Raw genomic sequence first — 6,000 nt, 5'->3', positions numbered from 1 at the left:
TGAAGTGCCAAGACATCAAGTTTGGCTGCTATCAGGGTTCGGGGTCCCATGGTGACCCCCACCCAGCCCCTTCTATGATCTCTGAGTAAATTCCCGCGCCCTGGACCTGGTAAGCGGGATCATAGTAAAGAATTTGTCCACTTTAGCGGAACAGTTTGCTATAAGGCTCAGAAAGAGGACGGAAGAGAATGCAATTATAACCTAGATTGGACTAACCAATCGTCGCCGTCCGAATTGGGACAAACGAACCTCAAACTAAGCCCCTCTTTGCATCAAATAGCTCTAAGAAAAGCTGCCTTTCAACCTGCAGAGACAAGTCACAAGAAAAAATAGGGCAGACGTTACTTATGAGCAAGTCCATGGTCCTAGCCTAAGGCTCAATGATTTAGGTTCACATTCGGCGCAGCTGGAGTGGCTGGTCAACCCGCATACACCTGCGCACACCTACATATCTCAAAAAATCGTTCCTTTCTTTCCAACTTCTGAAATGCACAATATAGGGGCTACCGGGAGATAGGTTTCTACGAAAAAATCATTTCCGACTTGCGTTATCATACTACGCCTCTCCTGGATGACTCTGTTCTACCGTAGTGGCCGCGGTCTAGAGATTTCGGGGATCGTTCCCTCAGGAAGAGCAGGCGAAACTCAAGATATTACCGAACTCCTACGGGATGTCTTCCAATTTGGGGAAGATAACAGGCGTTCTGTAGCTACCGATTTCGCTCGGTTACGGTGTATCCCAAAAGAATTCTAGGCGGTACAGTACTTGGTCTGCTGAATCGAACATGGAAGCTTTCGGGGAGCAATTCTTGCGTCTCAGGACCCTCCCAGACGACAGGGAGAGTGCACCACATCCTCACATTACACATTACACATTACACATTACACCTTCTCCTCCCCACCCCCTCACACGATAGCAAGGCAGCAAAGGAGGAAGAAGAAGAATAAAACAAAATAAAGTTCTCGCCAAAGCGGAAAATGTGCAATTACCTAAATCATGTGTAAAACCAGAGTGGTCTCCGGAACAGGCCGTTTGGGTTCTGATATCTAAAGAAGTGGATGACAGAGCCTGAGAAGGGATGCAATGAACTAATTTATCTTTTTATGCCAAAAACAGAAAATATTTCAACGATTTTCACATCCCTCTTTGAAGGTACTGTACTCGTACTTGTAAAATATAGTTTCTACTCCAAGAACACGGTAGGACACCAGGCTAGCTTATTCTGTGCTATTGGAATGCCGGGTTCGGCTATCTGAAAGATTTACCCGTTACAGGCAAGAAGTATCCGAAAAAGGGTGCTTCGTAAAATATATGGAAAACGATCTGTGTGTAATACAAAGTCACGACTCGTTATGTTCGGATAGACTAATTCTGGCCTACGACGATTGAATTCCTAAATCTCGCACCAGCTACTTGAGTACTGTAGCTGCGTACAGTAGAGTAATGTACAGTACAGCACTCATACATCCACTCGACAGAAGTTTTCATGAGACATGTCTCATATTTGTTATGTACAGTACTGTACGAGTACAGTACCGTTCCCAAGTGGAAATTATCGGCGCAATGGTTGTACTTGTACAACTGGTTGCCATCATCGCCCCGCTTCTTCAGCCCCGCTTATAGAAAGTTTATCAACTCCCCCCTAATACCCTTGAACCTTTTTCACATTCAACCATCACTCCTCACAGAATATCATGGCACAGACTACTCATACATCATCAGTCCACATGGGCGACGGTAATGTGCATAGCGGTAACATAACGAATAGTTTCAATAACATCGTCTACAAGTCCGATGAAGATGCACGGATTATGCGCTGGCTCTCGCCGCTCGAGCCGACTACGAGACATCAAAGCGTGCGCACCGAGAGATTTGTCGGCGTTGGGTATTGGCTATTGGAAGAAAGCGAGTTTCGGGAGTGGAAGAGTAATGAGGGTGGAGCGGATAAGGCCGTCTTGTTTTGCAGCGGAAATCCGGGAGTGGGGAAGACATATCTGAGGTGAGTGGCGGGATGCTTTGAAAGAAGCGAATATCGCTGACGGCTAGAAATACTAGTTCTTTGGTGATCGACAGCCTGTGCGATCAGGCGGGGAAGGGGGGTATCGCTGTCGCCGGCCTGTACTGTGACTACCTTTCGCAGCAAGAGCAGACCACCACCAACGTGATGGGAGCTATTCTGAGACAACTAGCAGGTAGAGGGGGCATCCCAAAATATCTGCGCGAGGCGTTCCATAAAGCGGAAATGGAGTTTGGTGGGAGAGGGCCGATACTCCCGGATCTGATAGTGATGTTGAAGACCGCTATTGCCTCACTACCCCAAGTTTTCATCTGCATTGACGCGCTTGATGAGTGCTTACCGAGGCATCTTCTGGAACTCCTTAAGTCGCTGAGAGATATTGTTCGGGAGTCCCCTAGGACACAAATATTCCTCACTGGTAGATCTCATGTCAAGGAAGATGTTCAGAGATATTTTACGAAAACAATTGTGATACCCATCAGTCCTAATACAGATGATATTAGGAGTTATCTGGAGAGGAGGTTAGACGAGGATGCCGATCCAGAGGCTATGAATGATGATTTGCGAGCGGATATTATTGGAACTATTTTGGGAAAGATATCTGATATGTAGGAACACTTACCATTCCCACTCTATCATTGATTAATACTCATCCACGATTGTGTGTAGATTCCTCCTTGTTTCGCTAAATGTTGACGCCATTCTGGGAGAGGTGACGGTTCGCCAGAGAAGGAAGAAACTTCGGGAGATGACGGAGGGCAATGGATTGAGTGATGCCTACGCATCAACTCTAACCCGACTGAAGGCGCAAAAGGGAAGCAAATCAATGTTTGGACTAAAGGTCCTGATGTGGGTGTCTCATTCGGAACGGCTGTTACGGGCCTCGGAGCTCTGTCATGCCCTGGGGGTGGAGGTGGGATCATCTGATCTCGATGTCGAAAACGTGCCTGCATTGCGGACGCTCCTAGCATCTTGTCTGGGTCTTGTCACAGTCGAGGCGTCCTCGTCCACTGTTCGACTGGTGCACTTTACCCTACAGGAGCACCTCTCAAGCAATCCAACCCTGTTCCACAGCCCCCACCCATCAATTGCAGAGGTCTGCTTGACATACCTCAATTTTGAATCTGTGCGGAGTCTCTCGCCAACACTTGACGCGGCTCCAGAAACAGCACCGCTTCTAGAATATGCTTCTTGTTACTGGGGGGAGCACGCAAGGAGGGAGATGGCTGAAAATGTGAATGGGCTTGCACTCAGACTTCTGAGTAGATTTGATGAACATATATCCGCCCAATTAATGTTATTGCATTATAATCGATATGGGGGCGCAGACCCTTACTTTTACTTGGCGAGAGGGCCTATCGGGTTTACAGGATTGCACGGGGTAGCGTTTCTCGGGATCGTGGGGATAATTGCTACTGTGTTGAAGATGAAGGAATGGGATGTTAATGCAGTCGATAGCACGGGTAGTACAGCTCTCACATGGGCAGCGAGAAGAGGGCATGAGGAAGTGGTAAAGGTTCTACTAGATCAAGAGGATATCAATCCCAACCGGGCAGACACGGTATATGGTCGGATGCCACTCTCGTGGGCCGCGGAGAACGGGCATGTGGAGGTAGTAAAGTTGCTTTTGGAACGAGGGGATGTCAATCCCGACCAGGCAGACACTGAATATGGCCAGACGCCACTCTCGTGGGCCGCGGAGAACGGGCATGAGGGGGTAGTAAAGATGCTTTTGGAACGAGGGGATGTCAATCCCGACCAGATATACACGGAATATGACCGGACGCCACTCTCGTGGGCGGCTGAGAACGGACATGAGGGGGTAGTAAAGATGCTTTTGGAACGAGGGGATGTCAATCCCAACCAGATAGACACGGAATATGGCCGGACGCCACTCTTGTGGGCCGCTGTACGCGGGCATGAGGAGGTAGTAAAAATGCTTTTGGAACGAGGGGATGTCAATCCCAACCAGATAGACACGGAATATGGCCGGACGCCACTCTCGTGGGCCGCTGTTTGCGGGCATGAGGAGGTAGTAAAAATGCTTTTGGAACGAAGGGATGTCAATCCCAACCAGATAGACACGGAATATGGCCGGACGCCACTCTTGTGGGCCGCTGTTTGCGGGCATTCTGGGGTAGTAAGAGTGCTTTTGGAACGAGGGGATGTCAACCCCGACCAGGCAGACACTGAATATGGCCAGATGCCACTCTCGTGGGCCGCGGACAACGGGCATGAGGGGGTAGTAAAGATGCTTTTGGAACGGAAAGATGTGCGCACCGCCACCCCGGATAATGCGAATCAAACGCCATTGTCGAGGGCTCTCTCTAGAGGACATGATCGAGTCGTAGCTATGCTACTTGAACGGGACGGTGCGAGTTCTGACACAGCAGATCGTGTTGGCTAGGGTTGCCTCCCGGCCTCCACTGGGCATGGGGGAGAGTGTGGTATCGTAGATATGCCATTCGGAGGTGGTAACCTTAACGCCGATATAGCAGTCATATGCGGCCAACATGCGCTCCTATTAAGAGTCCCGATAGCGACATCCCCTCGGCTGAGCAGTCCGGGTTTTTTCAGCCCCCTTCCGCGTGGCCACTAAAAACATCTTCTAGCACCTTCTCAGGAAATCTGACACCCACCTAGCAACACTCGATCGATTTCTCTCACTTGCAGTCGACCGATAGACCAGCCTTTTACTGCTGGGTGTTCTCACTTATGCTCTTGCTATCGTACCTGAACTATTCTCGCTCTATAACTAGTTGCCGAGTAGCGCTAATAAACTATAATGGAAAGTGTTTTTTTTTACCTGTCTGGACTGGCCATCTACTGTGCATCTGCTTTTGTTCTTTTCCCTTTCCTAAACTTTTCCTTTCCTAGTGCTCCGGTTAGAACCAATCCATATCATCTCCTTTCTCATTGTTCGCCATTCCTACTATTCGTCAATAGCTGTCTTACATTTTTCTGGAGGATTGCGTATAGTGCGGCCAAATGCGGGCAATGGATAGGAATAAATGCTAATCTTTAAGGAAACGCCCGTTTGGGTATTCGCAAGCTGCCAGTCTATCTCCTCCCATCAATTTCTCTCAACACCACCAAGTGATCGCCGTCGGTTTCTTTGGCAGACCATCTATCATACTACGATACCAATCCTAGCTCCGCTATATCCCATCGCCGGAGGTGCCCAAATGCGTGGAATAAACCCTCACCCTATCTTTCCGAATATGCCAGTTTTTAACACTAGCGAATTGCTACGCTTGTATCATCATAGGCTGTGAGGACGCGTCGGGTGTGGTTTTGCCTATTGTGTAGCAATCACAGTAGCTGCCCCAAATCAGCCCCCGTTCGAGAAAACTATCGGAGTAAGACATAGCTCTATACCCTTGGGCAATCCTATGAGTTATTACCCCACCCAGGACTTTCCGCTGTTGAGTGTTGTTACTATGTACGGGCAACGACCTGAGTTGTGGGATGTGTTCCGGTAGTATTAGGGTTTAGATAGTTATGGATATAGGGTTAGATCATGGTGCGCACAATGGTTACCACTTGTACTTAGCCAGCAGGTAACCGCCTGAGCAATACAACTAAGTTCAATCCTTCTTAAAAACACTCCCACTCCACATCTTCCTTGCAGCCACACATTCCTCCACTCAACAGGTTATGAGCCTCTGCGCGACCCGCGCTCTCTATTAGAAATCGCCCATCCGATAGACGGTTGTCAATACCGTGCTGCTTTTCGGATCGTTTCTAGACCTACTATACACTTCACGAGCTACGTGCGACATTGCTTTCTTTGTTTTCTTTTTCTACTCTACACTATGTCTGAATTCGTCAATACCGCCCCGACGGGCCGTCTTGCCTTTCCCCTCTTAGGTGATACGAACTTCAGCCCCTGGTGCGAACGAATGTCCGACCAACTGAAAGAGCTAGACATGTGGTGCATCATTTCCGGGAAGGAAATTGCGCCTGATGAAGATAGTTCCGA

The sequence above is a fragment of the Tuber melanosporum genome, assembly GCF_000151645.1.
Source record: "Tuber melanosporum whole genome shotgun sequence assembly, scaffold_20, strain Mel28".
In the NCBI taxonomy this organism is placed as follows: Eukaryota; Fungi; Ascomycota; class Pezizomycetes; order Pezizales; family Tuberaceae; genus Tuber; species Tuber melanosporum.
Note: the sequence above shows the minus strand (reverse complement) of the source record.